Here is a 22,836-nt window from a genome sequence, read left to right as displayed (position 1 = left end):
TCCAGAGTGGATGATTGTTCAGACCTTTTACAACAGTTTGAACCCGAGTACAAGGCAACTCTTGGATGCAGCAGCAGGAGGTACCTTAGGTAGCAAGACCCCCGATGAGGCCCGTCAGTTGATTGAAGAAATGGGGTTAAACAGCAACCAATGGAATGCTAGAGAGAAGAAAAACGTGGTCGGTCTCCACGAGATAGATGCAGTAACTTCATTGGCGGCTCAAGTGGAAAATTTGAGTAAGAAGTTAGATCTTCTAACTTCAAATAGAATAGCGGCCGTGACGAATTACAACCGGTGTGGTGGAGGATATGCTCCCTCCGATTGCCCGATCTTTATTGGTATAGCAATACCTACAATCCAGGTTGGAAGAATCATCCCAATTTCTCATGGAGCAATCAGGGTCCACCAAAGACCATGGGGCCACCGGGTTTCCAACCACAACAACAAGCCCCACATGTGGAAAACAGAGTTTCAGGTTTGGAAAACCGAATGAATGATTTGGAGAAGGCCTTGACTAGATTTGTGCAATCTGTAAATATAAGGTTTGAATCAGTTGAGGCCACACTTCGCAACCACACCGCCTCTTTACATAACCTTGAAAATCAGGTGGGGCAGATTGCGAAGTCTCTCTCTGAAAGGCCACGTGGAAGCTTGCCGAGCAATATAGAGACCAACCCTCGAGAGCAAGTGAAGGCGATCACTTTGAGAAGTGGTCGTCAGGTTAAAGGTAAGCTTTCGAGTGAGATGCCAAAAGAACACGCACCCGAGGTTGTAGTGGTAGAAGAGGGAACAAGCAAAGAGAAGGAGGTGGCATCCCCACCTTTCAAGCCAAGAATCCCTTATCCCTCTAGATTGAAGAATGACCAAGGGGATGAACAGTACAAGAAGTTCCTGAGTTTGTTCAAGCAACTCCACATCAATATTTCTTTTGTTGAGGCATTGGCCCAAATGCCTAAGTATGCGAAGTTCTTGAAAGACTTGTTGACCAACAAGAGGAAGTTGGAGGAGAGTGCTTCGGTGATTCTAGATGCTTCATGCTCGGCGGTGTTGCAAAGGAACATGCCGAACAAGAAGAAAGACCCTGGAAGCTTCATCATTCCGTGTAGCATTGGAAATATGGGTGAAGAAATGGCATTGGCGGACTCAGGGGCCAGCATCAACATCATGCCATACACCTTCTTCCAAAAGTTAGGCTTGGGTGAGCCTAGGCCTACTCGGAAGACTTTGTAATTGGCAGACCGAACGGTGAGACATCCGAGGGGTATCATCGAAGATGTACTTGTCAAGGTGGGCAAGTATATATTTCCTGTAGACTTTGTGGTGCTAGACGTCGATGAGGAAGCGGATGTACCCTTGATACTTGGGAGGCCGTTCTTGCGGACTTCCAAGGCATTGATTGACATGGACGGCGGAGAGCTAACTTTGAGAGTTGGAGATGACAAGCTCACATACCGCCTTGCTGAACCCATGAGGCATTCTCTTGATTTTGATGACACTTTATATTTTCTAGACACTACTGATGAGATTGTTGATGAATACATGCAAGAAATGTTCAATCCTGATCCATACGAGGGTTTGTTCGACTAAGAGGAGGATTATGAAGAAGTAATGATGCTTGGTTCGATGGAAGAAGTACCATCTACCTCGGGGATCTTGAAGAAGGTGCTCCGGAAAATGAAAAGGGCTAGGAGACGACACCGGAAAGGTTCCAAGGCTGTTGGAGATGTACGTGAACCGAAGAAGTTGGATGAATCATTGCTAGGTGGCGACAAGCCCTATAATACACCCTCTACCTTCAAGAGATTATGCTCATCATGCTTCCAAGTCATGGGTAAGAGGGCAACATTCATCTATGAGCCCCCGTGAGGTAAGACAAGATATGTCAAGCTTAGTGACGTTAAACAAGCGCTTCTTGGGAGGCAACCCAAGTGTTTCCTGTTTTTCTTAGTCAAATAATGTAGTATTTTACTTGAATAAATTGTTGAGTGTTGGTGTCTTCATTTTTAGATGCTTCTGCTGCGATTTTATTTTAGGATTTGAGGATTCATCGTGTGCTTTCATGTGGATTTGGTGAAGTTGGGTCATTTGATCTTTATTTCATGTTTTTCACTGGTAAAACTTCCATAATAGGGCATGCTCTGAGTGTGTAGACATGTTCAGAAAATTTCTGCAGAGCCTCCAAATTTTTCTAACGCATCCAGAGATAACGCACGGGTGTGTAGTATTTCCGCACGCCCGTGGATTTGCACTGCGAGCTCATCTAGAGAAGGCGCAGGGGCATGTGGCTACCCCTGTGAATGACCATGCCAATATCGCACGCCCATGGGTAATTTCCGCACGGGTGTGTGATTTCCTACAGAGTTTGGCAGATTATCCTGAGAGCGCACAGGGGTGTGAACTCGCCCCTGTGGGTGACCATGTGAACTTCACACGGGCGTGGATAATTTGAGCACGCCCGTGCGAATCTCTGCAGAGGAGCTCTCTCCATCCCGAGAAGGCATAGGGGTGTGCATTTGCCTCTATGAATTGGACCTGTGAATGTCCACGCCTGTGTGGCATTTCCACACGGGCATGCGGAACACTTAAGAATTTTCTCGGATGTCAAGAGAAGCCACAGGAGCGTACGGCTGCCCCTGTGTCGGGCGCACGGGCATGGGTATTTTACGCACGCCCGTGCGAGAGCATTCAGAGTCAGTGGGTGATTTTCCCGAGAGCGCACAGGTGCGTGCAACTGCCCCTGTGATAAGTGCTTGTGTGATACGAATGCGAAATGTTCATTCCTTATATTGAGCATTACTTTTCTCGGGTTTTTAAACTAATATGTGTGTTTTTATGTTACTTTTATGCAGGTAGGGTTGTGAGGCCGAGTATGAAGGAAATAGGCCAATGTGGATCATAATGCACCAATTTTGGAGGAAATCTTGCAATGGTTCAAACGCGAAGACATAGGTCAGGTGTGAGATGCTAGAGTGTGTGCCAACCTCCTCGTATTCGAGTGGGCACATCCATTTGGAGGGGCACAGAGGCAGTCACATTCGAGCATTCTGACTTATGCACATAGAACAAGAGCTCCACCAATGTGTACACCATTGAAGAAGCAAGTGATCCACGATGTGAACATGTGTCTGTTACGTTACCGCGATGAAAGTATGGAATTGTGAAGCAATTCAGGTCGAATACTGTAGTAGAGCACTGTAGCAACATTGTAGCGTATACTGTAGCAGCACTGCTCACAGCCGGCCGAGAAATCAGAGAAACAAAGAATCCACACGAGCCTGTGGAAATTATCCACGCCCGTGTGGAAATTCCGCACGGGCACGTAGAGCATCGACGCCTGTGTAGTCGCCCGATTCCAGCCCTATTTAAAGCTGATTTAGCCCCGATTTTGGTATTCTTTTCTCCATCTTTTCTCCAACTTGAGAGAGGGCTTCGGCTAGGGTTTCGAGGGGTATTGGCCAAGGTTTTGGAGAGGTTCTACGGCTCCTACATCGTCATTCCTTAAGAAGAAGGTTGGTAGGGGAGCTTCCGTCGAGGCGTATCCTATACCGGACGAGGGAATCCTTGGACGACGAGTAGAGGACTTTCCACAAGACCATCGACATGATTATCGAGTGTTTTTTTATGGTTTTATTGCTTTTACATTCTATTTCTTTGATTGTACTTAGCTTCATGGAGAGCTAAACCCCTACTGGGTACTAGGGTATTGTGAACCCTAGGATGTATTTGTTTCTTTGAACCTCTTTATTATGCTTTCAATAAATTGATGTTTATTGTGAGTTCCAATCTTGAATGCTTGATTGTATGAACATTTCCCCTAGAGTGACACTAGGGTTGAGAGTTCTTGTTGGTCACCTTGTGAGTGAGTGACACACCACGAGCGTTAGACAAAGCTAGGTTGGAGAGGGTTGAGAGGGTGAGTCGAGAGGTACAGGAGCGTCCCCTTTCCCCTCTGGCATGATAGATTCTACCTTCATTCCTCAAGTTCTTTGCGGCCATAATAGAGTGAATGGTCTAAGGGATGAACTTCCGCTGGGGCTTAGTTGCGCGTGCAACGGAGTGAAGCGTTGAGGTGATCTTAGTATCTAGGGCTCAATTGTGGTTAGGGACCTTCCACCTTGACCAAAGAGTTAGGTCTATAATTAGGAAGAGATTTATCACTTGGAATCCCTAGAGCTCATTGCAACTCTATGCGAGTGCGAGGTCTTGAGATTGTTCGATTTCTCCTCCGGGAGATGTATAGAGTTAGGCTTAGTTGACCTTAGATTTAGGACTATGTAATTAAGGATTTCCACGGCTCACCATTGCATTGATTAGGAAGCATAGTAGAGGGTTCTTGCACTTGAAACAATTATCCTAGGTGGAGCATTATCCAGGTACCTCATCTTTATCGATTGCCTTACCCCCTTCTTTACTTTTGCTCTCTCACTTGTTGCTTTTACTATTGAGAATTGAATCATTATCACACTCATTATCATTGATCTTTTACATAGCTATGAATCGAAATAAGTATTTTTATTCCCTACTCCCTGTGCATTCGATACCCGCTCACCCGGGATTATTACTTCGACAAACCCGTGCACTTGTGGGATATACGCAAGGGGACCTTGGCAAGTTTTTGGCGCCGTTGCCATGGAGCTAGGCATTTAGAGATACTTTGCACTTTGTTTTCTTAGCTATTTCACCACACATTCTATTTCACGTCTTCTTATTCTATCATCATTCTGATTTTTTTTTTCTTTCATTTTGGTGTAGCTCCAGGTTATGACCCGAGGGAATCCATCAATATTGATTGAAGGAGACCCTGAGCTTGAACATACATTTAGAAGAAAAGGGAAAGAACCTGTGCAAGAACAGGATAATTCAGCTGATTTGGAAGGAGAGGAATCTGAAAACATGGCAGAACATAATGAGCAACAGCGAACACTATCCGACTATGCCAGACCTTCAGTGTTGGGGACACAATCGAGTATTGTGCATCGACCGATTATAGCTCAGAACTTCGAGCTGAAGCCGGCATTCATCCATATGCTGCAGCGGTCCGCCCAATTCAACGATTTGGCCGATGAGGATCCAAACAGTCACATAGAGAGCTTTCTCGAGGTGTGTGATATGCTGAAGATAAATGGGGTGACGGATGATGCCATCAAATTGAGAGCCTTCCCATTTTCCTTGAAGCGGAGAGCGAAGCAGTGGCTACACTCATTACCTAGAGCATCAATTACTACATGGGAGGAGATGGTAGAAGCTTTTCTAGCCCGTTATTTTCCTCCCAGAAAATCAGCAAAGCTTAGGAATGAGATCTCGTCCTTTGTTCAGTTGGAATTGGAGTCTCTATTCAAGACATGGGAAAGGTTCAAGGAGCTCCTGAGAAAGTGCTCGCAACACGGATTCCCAGAGTGGATGATTGTTCAAATCTTTTACAATGGTTTGAACACGAGTACAAGTCAACTCTTGCATGCGGCAGCAGGAGGTACCTTAGGTAGCAAAACTCCCGATGAGGCTCGTCAATTAATTAAGGAAATGGGGTTAAATAGCTACCAATGGAATGCCAGGGAGAAGAAAAAGGTGGCCGGTCTCCATGAAATTGATGCGGTAACCTCATTGGCGGCGCAAGTAGAGAGTCTTAGTAAGAAGCTGGATCTCATAGCTTCGAATAGAGTTGTGGCCGTGCCCAATTGCACCGGTTGTGGTGGAGGACATGCTCCCTCCGATTGCCCGATCGTTATTGGTGATGTTTCTTCAGTGGAAAATGTTGACTTTGTAGGTAATGGCATGAGACCTCAAGGGAACCCATATAGCAATACTTACAATTCAGGTTGGAATAATCATCCCAACTTTTCATGGAGTAATCAAGGACCACAAAAGGCCATGGGGCCACCGGGTTTCCAACAACAACAACAAGCCCCTCAAGCGGAAAACAGAATTTCAGGCTTGGAAACCGAATGACGGATTTGGAGAAGCACTTGGCTAGATTTGTTCAATCTGCAAATACACGGTTTGAATCATTTGAGGCTACACTTCGGAACCACACCGCCTCTTTGCACAACCTTGAAAATCAGGTGGGGTAAATTGCGAAGTCTCTCTCCGAAAGGCCACATGGAAGTTTACCAAGCAATACGGAAACCAACCCTAGAGAACATGTTAAGGCGATCACTCTGAGAAGTGGTTGTGAGGTTGAAGGGAGGCTTCCGAGTGAGAAGCCAAAAAAACACGCACCCGAGGTTGTAGAGGTTGAGGAGGGAGCAAAGAAAGAGAAAGAGGTGGCACCCTCACCTTTCAAGCAAAGAATCCCTTATCCCTCTAGATTGAAGAATGACTAAGGGGATGAACAGTATAAGAAGTTCCTGAGTTTATTCAAGCAACTCCACATCAACATTCCTTTTGTAGAGGCATTAGCTCAAATGCCTAAGTATGCAAAGTTACTGAAAGACTTGTTGACTAACAAGAGGAAGTTGGAGGAGAGTGCTTCAGTGGTGCTAGATGCTTCATGCTCAGCGGTGCTGCAAAAGAACATACCGAACAAGAAGAAAGACATGGGAAGCTTCATCATTCCGTGTAACATCGGCAACTTAGGTGAGGAAATGGCATTGGCGGATTCAGGGGCAAGTCTCAACGTCATGCCATACACTTTCTTCCAAAAGCTAGGCTTGGGAGAGCCTAGGTCTACTCGGATGACTTTACAATTGGCGGACCGAATGGTGTGACATCCGAGAGGTATCATTGAAGACGTGCTTGTCAAGGTTGACAAGTATATTTTTTCGGTTGACTTCGTAGTGCTAGATGTCGATGAGGATGCGGATGTACCCTTGATACTTGGGAGACCGTTCTTGCGGACTTCCAAAGCATTGATTGACATGGATGGCGGAGAGCTCACATTGAGAGTTGGAGATGACAAACTCACTTACCGCCTTGCTGAAGCCATGCGGCATTCTCTCGATTTTGATGACACTTTGTATTTTCTAGACACTACTGATGAGCTTGTTGATGAATTCATGCAGGAAATGTTCAACCCGGATCCATATCAAGGTTTGTGTGACCAAGAGGAGAGCAATAAACTAGTAATAATGCTTGGGTCGACTGAAGAAGTATCATCTACCACAGGGATCGTGAAGAAGGTGCTCCGGAGAATGAAGAGGGCTACAAGACGCCACCGGAAACGCTCCAAGGCTGTTGGAGACGTACATGAGCCAAAAAAGTTGGATGAACCATTGATAGTTGATCCGAAGCCTGATAATACACACTCTACCCTCAAGAGACTTTGCACATCATGTTTCCAAGCCATGGGTAAGAGGGCAACTTTCATTCATGGACCCCCATGAGGTAAGACAAGATACGTCAAGCTAAGTGACGTTAAACAAGCGCTTCTTGGGAGGCAACGCAAGCAATTACTGTTTTCTTATCTTTTAGTTTAGTTTGTTTGCATGAATAAATTGTTAAGTGTTGGTGTCTTAATTTTTAGATGCTTGCGCTGTGATTTTGTTGTGGGTTTCTAAAATTCATCGTGTGTTTTATGAGGAATTGGTGAAAGTTTGGTTGTTTGGGTTCTATTTCCTGTTTTTCACTGGTAAAATTTGCATAATAGGGCAGGCTCTGAGTGTGTAAACATGTTCAGAGTATTTCTGCAGAGCCTGCAGATTTTTTCTAAGTCATCCAGAGAAAACACACATGCGTGTGTAATTTCCACACGCCCATGGGTGTATACTGCGAGCTCATCCAGGGAAGGCACAGGGGCGTGCGGTTGCCCCTGTGAATGACTATGCAACAGTCACATGCCCGTGGGTAATTTCCGCACGGGCGTGTGAATTCCTACAGAGTTGGGCGGGTCATCCCGAGAGCAAACAGGGGCGTGGACTCGCCCTTGTGAGCGACCTCGTTAACCACACACGGGCGTGGGTAATTTCCGCACGCCCGTACGAGAATCTGCAGAGGAGTCCTCTCCATCCCGAGAAGATACAGGGGCGTACGGCTGCCCCTGTGAGTTTGGCATGTGAATGTCCACGCCCGTGTGGAATTTCCGCACGGGCATGTATAACACTTGGTATTTTTCTCGGATGTCCAGAGAGGCCACAGGGGCATGCGTCTTCCCGTGTGGGTCAGATGCACGGGCGTGGGTATTTTTCGCATGCCCGTGCGAGAGCAGTCAGAGTCAAAAGAGCGTTTTCCCAAAAGAGCACAGGGACGTGCGCACGGCCCTGTAGTGCTTTTGAAGTGAGGCGCACGGGCGTGGGGAATTTCCACACGCCCGTGTGGATGCACAGAATGCCAAAAGTCGTGAGTTCTGTTTAAAAGAGGATAGTTCCTCTCCCTCTTCGCGACTTCTATTCGTCTGAAAACACTCTCACGGTATTCTCCGAGTTCAGAGTGCTAATTGGAGGGATTTTAGTGAAGTTTTCTGGCCGGTTCCTCATTTTTCTCACTCCATCACGTCGGTAAGTTATTTTTTATCATCTTCCTTGCCAATTCATGGTTTCGATCGATTGGCTTGGATAATAATGCTTCGTTTCTTCAATTGGAAAGACGATTTATGTTTAGAACGAAGTTAGAAATATTATTAAGTTGTATTTTTGGATTATTGAAGCGTGGCCGTGCGGTTCTAACGCCCCGTGGATCCACACGGGTGTGCGGAAATTCCACACGACCGTGTGTATTTCTGCAGCATTGGTTTATCAACTTGTTTGATAAATTTTGTTTAAATCTTGAAGTTATGGCACCTAGCTCAAAGAAGCAAGCTGATAAGAGACCACGTTAGTCATCTCCTGAGTCCGAGGGCATGCGGTTTGCAATTCCAGAGCATCTGGTTCACTATGAGCGCCTGTCGAGGCTCCTTTTTGGGCAGACTCGATTCTTAGACATGACTATATTGCGAGATCTGCAGCAGGGAGATGAGTTTGCTGATGAGATCGAGGATCTCATTTCAGAAGGTGGTTGGCGGCAGTTGCTGACGATTAGAGAGCCAGCCATGCGGGAGTTTGCACTAGAGGTGCTATCATCATTCGAGTTTGATAGATCGTATGCGAGCTTCGACAGTGTGGACACCATTCAGTTCAGAGTATTTGGACACCACCACAGCTTGAGCATTACACAGTTTTCAGTACTACTTGGCTTGTACGAGGAGGCATTCACAGATACAGAGGAATACAAGCAGTTACTGACTGATTACCCTGGAACCTTAAACTCGCAGAGAGCTTACAGAGTGTTATGTGGTCAAGGTCAGTATGAGCTGGGGGTGTCCAAGGCCACATGCCTTTCCCGACCTGCGTATAGATACTTGCATGCCATTATGAGTAGGTCGGTGAATGGTCATGGTGATAGCACTGGTGTCCTGAGCCGTCAGGAGCTACTGTACTTGTACTCGATGGTACAACGCGTACCGATTCACTTAGGGCACATCCTGGCAGAGTACATCAGACATTAGGGACACTATGCTAGACTGGGAGCGATCTTCTCGGGCCCCTACATTATAAGATTAGTGCTGGGTATGGGTCTCTTGGATTCGATTCACGGGGCCTAGAAGATGAGTGTACCTGCTCCCCTGAGTCTAGAGACGATGTGGTTGATGGGCATGGTCCGCAGGGTCCAGACAGGGGTTTTTGCTTTAGTACTACCAGCTCCAGAGATAGCCGAGGATGAGGGTGATGAAGCCGGAGCTTCTCAGCCCGTTTCCAAGCCTCAGCCAGCAACGATGGAGACCGAGGCATCTCTAATGGCAGAGGAGCCAGTCCCAGTGCGTATGTTTTCACCATCTCGAACCAGTGATCGCTTTGAGAGGCTCGAGAATGCTATAGGGGTGGTCCGAGCTGAGGTTGCCGAGATTAGGGCTACGCAGACTACTTAGTACACAGAGTTCATGGCGCGTTTTGACGTGTTACATCAGATTTTAGAGCGAGACGTCGCCTCATCATTTGTATTGCGGCCGAGGACTCCTCAGGCCTCCTCAGTTCCTCCAACACCTCCTTCCTCGACCCCAGCACCGGTAGACCCACCATGTGCGTCTCCAGCAGGAACAACAGCACAGGAGCTTGAGAGCAGCACCAACACTTTACTTCTCTTTTACTTTCTTTGCATTTTAGACTCGTTTACTCAGAAAGGATTCTCCTTCTGAGTTTATGTTCATTTTGCATCATCGAGTTGTTTTCATTGCTTTATCTCTCATATTCACTCGAGTTATTTTGTCTTTATTGAGCTTCACTGAACCCCCTCATATATGCGTGCAGATGGTCTTGTCTTCTTGGGAATTCAGACTTAGTCATGGGCACGGCCAAGGTGCTGAGGCACTTGGCCGTGTAAGCCTCTCAACCCGTCGGAACACTACTCCCATGGAATTAGCCTCATCAAACGCAACACTAGGAGTCAGGGGAGTATTGTTTTGATTGTTTCTCCCACATTTGCTTTTGAATGATATATATATTTTGAGTGAGTTTGCATGTGTACATTGAGGACAATGTACAACATAAGTGTGGGGGGGAGTTTCATAATGCGCACATCTTTTCTATTATTCTTGATTGATATATGCTCACATAGCCAATGACGGTTCACGTTAGTTGCAATGATTGTATTCTTGAGTTTAGGAGAATTTCTAACATTGAATGTTTTCATGCTCTAGTTCTTGCTTGAATTTTTAGGAATTTTTGCCCGATTTACACTTAGTGGACTACTCACTCTTTGAACTCTATTGGAAACTCATGTTCAATGTTAAAGGGACTAGTTAGGTTTATTTTCTTGTGCTAAATTTAAAAAAAAATATGAAAAGAAGGATCAAAATAGTTTTATTGTTTATTTGTGCTTGTTGAGTGGAAAGAGCTACCACCTATGAAGTATGAAGCTACTCTCATAAGTCGGATACTAGCAATGCCCTAATGAGAGAAAGAGCTATCTCATAGGATGAGTGAAAGCTACCATTCTGGTAGAAAGAGCTACCACCTCGAAAGTGTGAAAGCCTCCTTAGTGGCCGCTTTGGAAAGGGCTACCTTAGAGGATGTGTGAAGCTACTACCATCTTTGAAATTGTTGTCACTTTTGTAGATAAATAAGTCCCTTGTACTTAGAATTTTGAGGAGTATACCTTGGGTTGTTTTGAGTGAGTTCACACACGTACACAACTTCGGGTTTTGTTTTCCTTTTTGATTCAAGTTTTTAGCTAGAGCATTGATTTTTTGTATTTAGTGTTGCAATTTCCCTCACTTGTAGAATGCTATCTTTGTATATTTTGGTGAACCTAAGGCTAAGAACTTTCAATATTTTCTTCATGGATGCACATAACGTTTTAATTTTTTATTGAGGACAAGCAAAAGTTTAAGTGTGGGGGAGTTTGATAAGTGCTTGTGCGATACGAATGCGAAGCGTTCATTCCTTATGTTGAGCATTACTTTTCTCTGGTTTTTACACTAATATGTGTGTTTTTATGTTACTTTTATGCAGGTAGGGTTGTGAGGCCGAGTATGAAGGAAATAGGCCAATGTGGATCATAATGCACCAATTTTGGAGGAAATCTTGCTGAGGTTCAAACGCGAAGACATAGGTCAGGTGTGAGATGCTAGAGTGTGTGCCAACCTCCTCGTATTCGAGTGGGCACATCCATTTGGAGGGGCACAGAGGCAGTCACATTCGAGCATTCTGACTTATGCACATAGAACAAGAGCTCCACCAACGTGTACACCATTGAAGAAGCAAGTGATCCACGACGTGAACGTGTGCCTGTTACGTTACCCCGATGAAAGTATGGAATTGGGAAGCAATTCAGGCCGAATACTGTAGCAGAGTACTGTAGCAACATTGCAGCATATACTGTAGCAGTACTGCTCACATCCGGCCGAGAAATCAAAGAAACAGAGAATCCACACGGGCGTGGGGAAATTATCCACGCCCGTGTGGAAATTCCGCACGGGCGCGTGGAGCATCCACGCCTGTGTAGTCGCCCGATTCCAGCCCTATTTAAAGCTGATTTAGCCCCGATTTTGGTATTATTTTCTCCATCTTTTCTCCAACTTGAGAGAGGGCTTCGGCTAGGGTTTCGAGGGTTATTGGCCAAGGTTTTGGAGAGGTTCTACGGCTCTGACATCGTCATTCCTTAGGAAGAAGGTTGGTAGGGGAGCTTCCGTCGAGGCGTATCCTATACCAGACGAGGGAATCCTTGGACGACGAGTAGAGGACTTTCCACAAGACCATCGACACAATTATCGAGGATTTTTTTTTATGGTTTTATTGCTTTTACATTCTATTTCTTTGATTGTACTTAGCTCCATGGAGAGCTAAACCCCTAGTGGGTACTAGGGTATTGTGAACCCTAGGATGTATTTGTTTCTTTGAACCTCTTTATTATGCTTTCATTAAATTGATGTTTATTGTGAGTTCCAATCTTGAATGCTTGATTGTATGAACATTTCCCCTAGAGTGACACTAGGGTTGAGAGTTCTTGTTGGTAACCTTGTGAGTGAGTGACACACCACGAGCGTTAGACAAAGCTAGGTTGGAGAGGGTTGAGAGGGTGAGTCGAGAGGTACAGGAGCGTCCCCTTTCCCCTCTGGCATGATAGATTCTACCTCCGTTCCTCGAGTTCTTTGCGGCCATTATAGAGTGAATGGTCTAAGGGATGAACTTCCGCTGGGGCTTAGTTGCGCGTGCAACGGAGTGAAGCGTTGAGGTGATCTTAGTATCTAGGGCTCAATTGTTGTTAGGGACCTTCCACCTTGACCAAAGGGTTAGGTCTATAATTAGGAAGAGATTTATCACTTGGAATCCCTAGAGCTCATTACAACTCTATGCGAGTGCGAGGTGTTGAGATTGTTCGATTTCTCCTCCGGGACATGTATAGAGTTTGGCATAGTTGACCTTAGATTTTGGACTATGTATGTAAGGATTTCCATGACTCACCATTGCATTGATTAGGAAGCATAATAGAGGGTTCTTGCACTTGAAACAATTATCCTAGGTGGAGCATTATCCGGGTACCCCATCTTTATCGATTGCCTTACCCCTTCTTTACTTTTGCTCTCTCACTTGTTACTTTTACTGTTGAGAATTGAATCATTGTCACACTCATTATCCTTGATCTTTTACATAGCTAAGAATCTATTTAAGTATTTTTGTTCCCTACTCCCTGTGGATTCGATACCCGCTCACCCGGGATTATTACTTCGACAAACCCGTGCACTTGCGGGATATATGCAAGGGGACCTTGTCACCCTGTATGGTTCTTTTATGGAGGCTTACTTGCGTTGGTAATTTCCGCACGCCCTTGCGGATGTACAGAATGCCAAGTGGCGTGATGTCTTTTTAAAGAATAGCCGTTCCTCTTCTTCTTCACAACCTCCGTTCATCTGAGAGCTCTCTCAAATCATTTCCTGACCCCTTAGTGCCGATTTAGTAGTATTGTTTTACGAGGTTTTCCGGCCGAATCTAAATTCTCTCATCCCAACTCGTCAGTAAGACCTATTCTTGATTTTCTTCGTCAATTAATGATTTTCTTCGATTAATCTAGTTAATAATGCTTCATTTCTTCAATGAGAATGATTATTTATGTTTAGAATGGAGTTAGAAGTAATTGTACATTGTATTTTTGGATTTTTGATGCGCGGCCGTGCGATTTTCACGCCCCGTGGATCCACATGGGTATGCAGAAATTCCGCACGACAGTGTGGATTTCTGCAGTATTTGTTAATTAACTTGTTTGATCAATTTCCTTTCAATTTTTTGCAGATTATGACACCTCGGTAGAAGAAGAAAGCTGATAAGCGGTCACGTGAGCCATCTCCCAAACCCGAGAGTATGATTTTTAACATTCCTGAGCATCAGGCGAGGTTCGAGCGTTTGTCTAGCCTCAGATTTGGACAGACCAGAATCCCTAATGTTAGCACACTCAAGGAGATTCAGTTAGCTGAGGCTATAGCAGATGAGATCGAAGGTATGCTTGCGGTTGGCAGCTGGGACCGTTTAGTATCAATCAGAGACCCGGCCATCCGCACACTGATTCTCGAGGTGTTAGCCTCGTTCGAGTTTGATCGCTCATACTCCAGTTTCGGCAACATTGGTACTATTCAATTCAGAGCCCTCGAACAGCATCATAGTTTGAGTGTGACTTAGTTGGCGATCTTGATGGAGTTATATGATGCGGCTTATACTGAGATAGAGGAGTATGAGCAGCTGCCCACAGATTATCCTGGGAGTTTGACTCCGCAGCGTGCGTACACCGTATTATATGGGCAGGGGCAGTATGAGCCTCGGGTTTTGAAGGCCAGTTGCCTTTCTCGCCCTAGCTACAGATACATTTACGCTATTCTAAGTAGATCAGTGAGTGGGTGAGGTGACAGTACTGGTGTGATTAGCAGACTAGAGCTTTTATATCTATACTCGATGGTGCGGCGTACACTGATACACTTAGGGCATATCTTAGCAGAGTATATACAACACCAGGGGGCAGTAGACAAGACTTGGAGTGATTTTCTCAGGCCCCTATATCACGAGATTAGTCGTTGGTATGGGATTACTTGACGCGATTAGAGGGTCTGAGAATGTGACTATACCTGCTCCCTTGGGCATGGAGACACTGAGATTGATGGGGATGGTACGGAGAGTTTGGACAGGGGTTTACACCTTAGTTCTACTGACTCTAGAGATAGCTACGAACGAGGGTGATGAGGCCGGGGCATCTCAGCCTGCTCCCGAGCCTCAGCTAGCACCGATGGACACTAAGGCACCCCGAGTGGCAGAGGACGCGCTCCCCGTACGTATGTTTTCACCATCTCGAGCCCATGATCGCTTTGAGAGGCTCGAGAGTGCTTTAGGAGTGATACAGATAGAGGTCGTTGATGCCCGAGCAGAGATTGCCGACATCAGGTCCACGTGGGCTACTCAGTACACAGAGTTCATGGCACGTTTCGATGCATTACAGCAGATCTTAGAGTGAGAAGTCGCCTCATCATTTGTCTTGTGATGGAGGACTCCTCAGTCTTCTTCGGCATCTCCAGTATCTTCCCCATCACCTATACCAGCACCGATTGACCTACCATGTATTTCCTTACCACCAGCAGCAGCAGAGGACCCAGAGCGCGACACCGACATTTGATTTTATTTCCATTTCTTTACTTTTATGCACTTTATATTTTGGACTTGTTCACTCAGAAAGGATTCTCCTTTTGAGTTTATTTTCATTTTGCATCTCGATTTGTATTCATTGTTCTATCTTTGATATACTCGAGTTATTTTGCTTTTATTGAGCTTCACTGAATTCTCTCGTGTATGCGTGCAGTTGGTCTTGTCATTTTGGGAATTGAGACTTTGTCATGGGCACGGCCAAGGTGCTTCGGCACTTGGCCGTGTGAGCTTCACAACCCATTGGAACACTACTCCCAAGGATTTAACTTCAACAAATGCGACACTAGGAATCAGGGGAGTATTGTTTTGATTGCTTCTCCCACATATATTCTTGATTGATATACATTATGAGTGATCTTGCATGTGTACATTGGGGACAATGTACAACTTAAGTGTGGGGGGAGTTTCATAGTGCACACATCTTTTCTACTGTTCTTGATTGATATACATGCTCACATAGCCAATGGCAGTTCACCATAGTTTCATTGATTTCATTCTTGAGTTTAGAAGAATTTTCAACATTGAATGTCTTCATGCTCTAGTTTTATTTGAATTTCTCGGAATTTATGCCCGATTTACATTCGTTGCACTACTCACTCTTTAAACTCTTTTGGAAACTCATGTTTAATGTTAAAGGGACTAGTTATAGTTGTTTCTTGTGTTAAATTATGAAAAAAAAATGAAAATGAAAAGAAGGAACAAAATAGTTTTCTTGTTTATTTTGCATTTTGGGTGGAAAGAGCTAACCATTATGAAGTATGAAGCTACTCTCATAAGTCGGATACTAATTATGCCCTAATAAAAGAAAGAGCTATCTCATAGGATGAGTGAAAGCTACCACTCCGGTAGAAAGGGCTATCACCTCGAAAGTGTGAAATCCACCTTAGCGGCCGCTTGGGAAAGGGCTACCTTAGAGAATGTGTGAAGCTACTACCGTCTTTGAAATTAGTGTTGCTTTCTTGTTGTAGATAAATAAGTCCCTTATACTTAGAGCTTTGAGGAGTATACTTTGGGTTGACTTGAGTGAGTCCACACACTTTCACGATTTCGGGTTTGTTGTCCTTTTTTATTCAAGTTTTTAGCTAGAGCTTCGATTTTTCATGTTTAGTGTTGAAATTTCCCTTACTTGTAGAATGCTTTATTTGTATACTTTGGTGAACCTAGGACCAAGCACATCCAATATTTCCTTCATCTATGCACAAAATGTTTAATTTTTGCTTGAGGACAACCAAAAGCTTAAGTGTGGGGGAGTTTGATAAATGCTTGTGCGATATGAATGCGAAGCATTCTTTCCTTATGTTAAGCATTACTTTTCTCGGGTTTTTACACTAATATGTGTGTTTTTATGTTACTTTCATGCAGGTAGGGTTGTGAGGCCGAGTATGAAGGAAAGAAACCAATGTGGATCATAATGCACCGATTTTGGAGGAAATTTTGCTAAGGTTCAAACGCGAAGACATAGGTCGGGTGTGAGATTCTAGAGTGTGTGCCAACCTCCTCGTATTTGAGTTAGCACAATCATTTGGAGGGGCACAAGGGCAGTCACACTCAAGCATTCCGACTTATGCACATAGACCAAGATCTCCACCAACTTGTCCGTCATTAAAGAAGCAAAGCGATCCACGACGTGAACGTGTGATCGTCTGTGTCACCTCGATGAAAGTATGGACTCGGGAAGTATTTCATGCCGGATACTGTGAAGAACACTGTAGCAAAGTACTATAGTAGCACTGTTCACAGACGGCCGAGAAAACTGCAGAACAGAGAATCCACACGAGCGTGTGGAAAATCCACACGGGCGTTTGAAAAATCCACACGGGCGTCCACAGGGGCGTGTGGATCCCCGATTCCAGTCCTTTTTAAACCTGATTCAGCCCCGATTTCAGTATTCTTTTCGCCATCTTTTCCCCCAAATTGAGAGATGGTTTCGGCTAGGGTTTTGGAGAGGTTCTATGGCTCCGACATCGTCATCTCTTTGGAAGAAGGTTGGTAGGGGAGCTTCCGTCAAAGCGTATCCTATACCGGACAAGGGGATCTTTGGACGATGAGTAGAGGACTTTCCGCAAGACCATCGAAACGACTATCGAGGGGGTTTTCTATGGATTCATTGTTTTTACATTCTATTTCTTTGATTGTACTTAGCTCCATGGAGAGCTAAACCCCTAGTGGGTACTTGGGTATTTGTGAACCCTGGGATGTATTCATTTCTTTGAATCTCTTTATTATGCTTTCAATTAATTGATGTTTATTGTGAGTTCCAACTTTGAATGCTTGATTGTGTGAATAATCCCCTAGAGTGACACTAGGTTTGAGAGTTCTTGTTGGTGACCTTGTGAGTGAGTGACACACCACGAGTGTTAGACAAAGCTAGGTTGGAGAGGGTTGAGAGGGTGAGTCGAGAGGTACAGGAGCATCCCTTTCCCCTCCGATGTGTTAGATTCTACCTCTGTTCCTCGAGTTCTTTGCAGCTACAACAGAGTGAATGGTCTAAGGGATAACTTTCCGCTAGTGCTTAGTTGCGGGTGCAACGGAGTGAAGCGTAGAAGTGATCTTAGTATCTAGGGCTTAATTGTGGTTAGGGACCTTCCACCTGGACCAAAGGGTTAGGTCTACAATTAGGAAGAGATTTATCACTTGGAACCCCTAGAACTTATTGCAATTCTATGCGAGTGCGAGGTTGAGAGGTTATTCAATCTCTCCTCCGGGACATGTATAGAGTTAGGCATAGTTGACCTTAGATTTGGGACTATGTAATTAAGGATTTCCATGACTCACTTGCATTGATTAGGAAGCATAATAGAGGGTTCTTGCACTTGAATTGATTGTCCTAGGCGGAGCAATATCCGGGTACCCCATCTTTATCGATTGCCTTACCTTCTCCTTTACTTGTGCTCTCTTACTTGTTGTTTTTACTTTTGAGAATTGAATCATTGCCACACATATCACTATTCATCTTTCACATAGCTAAGAAGCGAATTAAGTGTTTTTATTCCCTACTCCTTGTGGATATGCTACCCGCTCATCCGGGATTATTACTTCGACAAACCCATTACTGTAGCGAATCAATGCCGTCAGTTACTGTTCACAGACTGCTAAAAAACTTAGTTCTTCATATTCACATGGGCGTGTGGAAATTCCACATGCCCGTGTGGATTCCCGATTCTAGCCTATTTAAAGCCGCGATTCAGCCCGATTTTAGGATCCTCTTTTCCATCTTTTCTCCATCTTTTTTCCAACTTTGGAGAGGCATTCAGCTAGGGTTTAGAAGGGTTTTAGCAAAGTTTTTGGAGTGGTTCTACGGCCATCGACACCGCGTTCCTTTGGAAGAGAGTTATTGGGAGAGCTTTCGTCGGCACCGATCCAGCAAGGTGTGCCCCAGGCTTGACAAGAGAACCTTTGAAGAGGACGAGGCTACTCCACAAGACCATCGACATGAATATTGAGGGGTTTTACTTATGGATTGTATGTTTTTATTTTCGATTTCGTTATTGATTGTCTCTTGCTCCATGGAGAGCTAAACCCTTAGTGTGTACTTGGGCTTGTAAAACCTAGGATGTTATTGTTTCATTGGTATTCTATTATGCTTTCCTTAATTGATGTCTTTAATTGAGTTCCAATATTGAATGCTTGTTGAATGATTTTTCCCTTAGAGTGACACTAGGGTTGAGAGTCTATATTGTTAGTCCTTGTGAGTGAGTGACACACCATGAAGGTTAGACAAAGCAAGATTAGAGAGGGTCGAGAAGGTGAGTCGAGAGGTAGCAGAGCGTCCCCTTTCCCCTTCATTGTGATTAATCCTACCTCCGTGTTCCAAGTGTTCTTTGCGGTCACAATAGATTGAAATGCTAAGAGAGGAACACCGCTAGGGCTTAGTTGCGTGAGCAATAGAGTGAAACGTTGAAGTAATCCTTAGTGCTGGGGCTTATTTGTGACTAGGGGTCACAATCATTGTGTCTTTGTGTCTTATTTTCTTTAGTTCTTTTCATATTGATTTTGTTCAGACCACTATCGATTCATCGTCACTTTAGTTAAGTAGCAATCTTTGTGATTCTGATCACTATTCCTTGTGGATTCGACTACCCACTCACCGGGGTATTATTACTTTGATAAACCCGTGTAATTACCGGTCACACACAAGGGTGTATCGTTGCTTTTCACATGGCCGTGTGTACTCCATAACCCGTTGGAACTCAACTCTCAATGAAATTAACTCATAATTATGAATTTTTTTACTATCCAAAACACGGCTCCTTGCCTTTCAAACGACCACTCACTACATCTTCAGAGACAAATAGCCAATACTATGTCTTATCTTTCATAAGAAGTAATTATAGACTTCTTAACACCTAAATCTTATTAAAAAAATTAGTAAAAGCCAAGTATACCTTGGTACATCTAGGATTAATTGTCTTTTGTATAACAGGATTATATAAGTTGGGATTAGAAACTAGATTATCACTATCATAAGTGGATACTAGACAACTAAATAATATGGCTAAAACCGTAATAATAACAACTAAAATTGATATGTCAAATTATTTTAAATAATCTACATGATCCCGGGATTTCTAGTAACAATAGATACATTATATGAGAATATTAAATTAATAATAAAATCTAAAGGATATAACATGACAAATACAAAACCTAATATTGTACTCACAAAAGGTCCTTGATGGGAAAATATCAAATAATATTGAAATTAGATATGCCATAGGTGATGACAAAATAATGAAAATTTTTGGATCTCAAGAAATCCAAGCATATCTAGCTAATGTATAGCTTAGAAAGCTTAGCAGAAATAGAATGGAAGATAAATATATCTCAACACCTGTAACTGCAACACCTGAAGATATAAAGTATTCTGAATATGAAGATGGTTTAGTTAGCTTTAAAACATAAGCGTATAATAAGAATGTTTAGATTGAAGAAATTATTAGTGAAGAAGATGAGTAATTAAACCTTATCTCTCATGACTAATGGAAAGCCTAATAGAACAGTTTTGTCCTAATTATGTACGGCAAGAACATTTCCTAGAAATGGCAACAAATATAGATGATATACATTTCTTGATAGAATATTGATAAGTGTCTAAATGTATGTGTTTTATCATACGTATTTTATATGCTCAGAATGTATTTCATCGAGAGTTGATGCCCGCTTTATGCTTAATCGAGTATTATTTGCTTTGTAGGGCACAGAGAAGTCACGGAGAACACCAGGACATGATTAGGGCAGAAAAAGAAGAAAACCAAGTCTCGCAGTACTATAGCATATCTACTATAGCAGGTTAATGCAATCAGAGTAATGTAGCAAATCACTGTAGTAGCTACTATAGCACATACAGGTTTTTTAGGTCGGAGAGTTTTACCTAACTCATACGTCCTCTATACTAGGTCACATGAAAGCCATATGGACACTGGTATGCAGCTATTTATCAATGTTTTGGGTGTAATACGCTCTCCATACGGCCCCCATACAACCCCATATGCCCAGAGGTTATAAAAACAGGTTTCTAGGGTTTCAAAGGGGATCCTTTGGCCACCATGACAAGGTCCCCTTGCGTATATACCGCAAGTGCACGGGTTTGTCGAAGTAATAATCCTGGATGAGCGGGTATGGAATCCACAGGGAGTAGGGAATAAAAACACTTAATCCGCTTCTTAGCTATGTGAAAGATTAGTAGTGATAAGTGTGACAATGATTCAATTCCCAAAAGTAAAAAGAACAAGTAAGAGAGCACGAGTAAAGGAGGAGGTAAGGCAATCGATAAAGATGGGGCACTCGGATAATCCTCCGCCTAGGATAATTGTTTCAAGTGCAAGAACCCTCTATTATGCTTCCTAATCAATGCAATGGTGAGTCGTGGAAATCCTTAAATACATAGTCCGAAATCTAAGGTCAACTATGCCTAACTCTATACATGTCCCGGAGGAGAGATTAGATAACCTCTCAACCTCGCACTCGAATAGAGTTGCAATGAGCTCTAGGGATTCCAAGTGATAAATCTCTTCCTAATTATAGACCTAACCATTTGGTCCAGGTGGAAGGTCCCTAACCACGATTAAGCCCTAGATACTAAGATCACCTCAACGCTTCACTCCGTTGCACGCGCAACTAAGCCCCAGCAGAGGGTTATCCCTTAGACCATTCACTCTATTATGGCCGCAAAGAACTCAAGGAACGGAGGTAGAATCTATCACGCCGGAGGGGAAAGGGGACGCTCCTGTACCTCTCGACTCACCCTCTCAACCCTCTCCAACCTAGCTTTGTCTAACGCTCGTGGTGTGTCACTCACTCTCAAGGTTACCAACAAGAACTCTCAACCTTAGTGTAACTCTAGGGGAAATGTTCATACAATCAAGCATTCAAGGTTGGAACTCACAATAAACATCAATTAATTGAAAGCATAATAAAGAGATTCAATGAAACAAATACATCGTAGGGTTCACAAATACCCTAGTACCCACTAGGGGTTTAGCTCTCCATGGAGCTAAGTACAATCAAAGAAATAGAATGTAAACGCAATGAATCCATAGAGAAACCCTCTCGATAGTCGTGTCAATGGTCTTGTGGAAAGTCCTCTACTCATCGTCCAAGGATTCCCTTGTCCGGTATAGGATACGCCTCGACGGAAGCTCCCCTACCAATCTTCTTCCAAAGGGATGACGATGTCGGAGCCGTAGAACCTCTCCAAAACCCTAGTCAATACCTCTCAAAACCCTAGCCGAAACCCTCTCTCAAGTTGGGGAAAAGATGGAGAAAAGAATCATGAAATTGGGGCTGAAATCGGCTTTAAATAGGAATGGAATTGGGCATCCACACGGTCCTGTGTATTTTTCACATACCCATGTGGAATTTCCACATGGGCGTGGGTAATATCCACACGCCCATGTGGATTCTCTGGAGATGGGTAATATCCACATGGGCGTGGGTAATATCCACCTGGCCTAAAATACTTTCCGACTCCATACTTTCATCGAGGTGACACAAACGGGCACACGTTCACGTCGTGGATCACTTTGCTTCTTTAATGATGGACAAGTTGGTGGAGATCTTGTTCTATGTGCATAAGTCGGAATGCTTGAGAGTGACTGCCCTTGTGCCCCTCCAAATGATTGTGCTAACTCAAATACGAGGAGGTTGGCACACACTCTATCATCTCACACCCAACCTATGTCTTCGCGTTTGAACCTTAGCAAGATTTCCTCCAAAATTGGTGCATTATGATCCACATTGGTTTTTTTCCTTCATACGCGGCCTCATAACCCTACCTGCACGAAAGTAACATAAAACACACACATATTAGTGTAAAAACCCGAGAAAAGTAATGCTCAACATAAGGAAAGAATGCTTCGCATTCATATCACACAAGCACTTATCACACCATTTGGAGTGGAGAAGAGGAAGAATGAAGATATCTTTGAAGATGACATTTTAAGGCTAAAGAAGGAGGAAAGGGCTTTATCATTCAAGTAGAGATATTCATCACCAAGGAAGGAAGGATCAAGGACCGGGAAGCGGCCTTTAGCAAGGGGAAACATCATTCGGCATTTCTTGGATGGTGAAAGCGTCATTCGGGCCGATCTCCACCTCTTTCTTCATCATTTCAGTTAGGGAGTGTCATTTATGAACTTTCATTGTGTTTTGCTTTACATTCTTGCTCACATTTGTATGATGGCACACTAGACTCCCAAGGCCGCCGGACGTCAATGATCCTTGGGGTTTCATCATGTATCTTGGATGA

General features: G+C 43.9%; 1 non-coding gene across 1 annotated transcript; it reads right to left on the bottom strand.

The window, feature by feature from the left end:
• Window positions 1–5,283: 5,283 nt before the first annotated feature.
• LOC120250891 lies at window positions 5,284–5,390 on the bottom strand. The gene has a single exon (XR_005533222.1). It is a non-coding gene; the product is annotated as a small nucleolar RNA R71 (small nucleolar RNA).
• Between the last annotated feature and the right edge of the window lie 17,446 nt (window positions 5,391–22,836).

This window comes from Dioscorea cayenensis, chromosome 19, assembly GCF_009730915.1.
Source record: "Dioscorea cayenensis subsp. rotundata cultivar TDr96_F1 chromosome 19, TDr96_F1_v2_PseudoChromosome.rev07_lg8_w22 25.fasta, whole genome shotgun sequence".
Taxonomy (NCBI): Eukaryota; Viridiplantae; Streptophyta; class Magnoliopsida; order Dioscoreales; family Dioscoreaceae; genus Dioscorea; species Dioscorea cayenensis.
The sequence above is the reverse complement of the archived record's forward strand: the minus strand, read 5'-3'. Positions and strand labels throughout refer to the sequence as shown.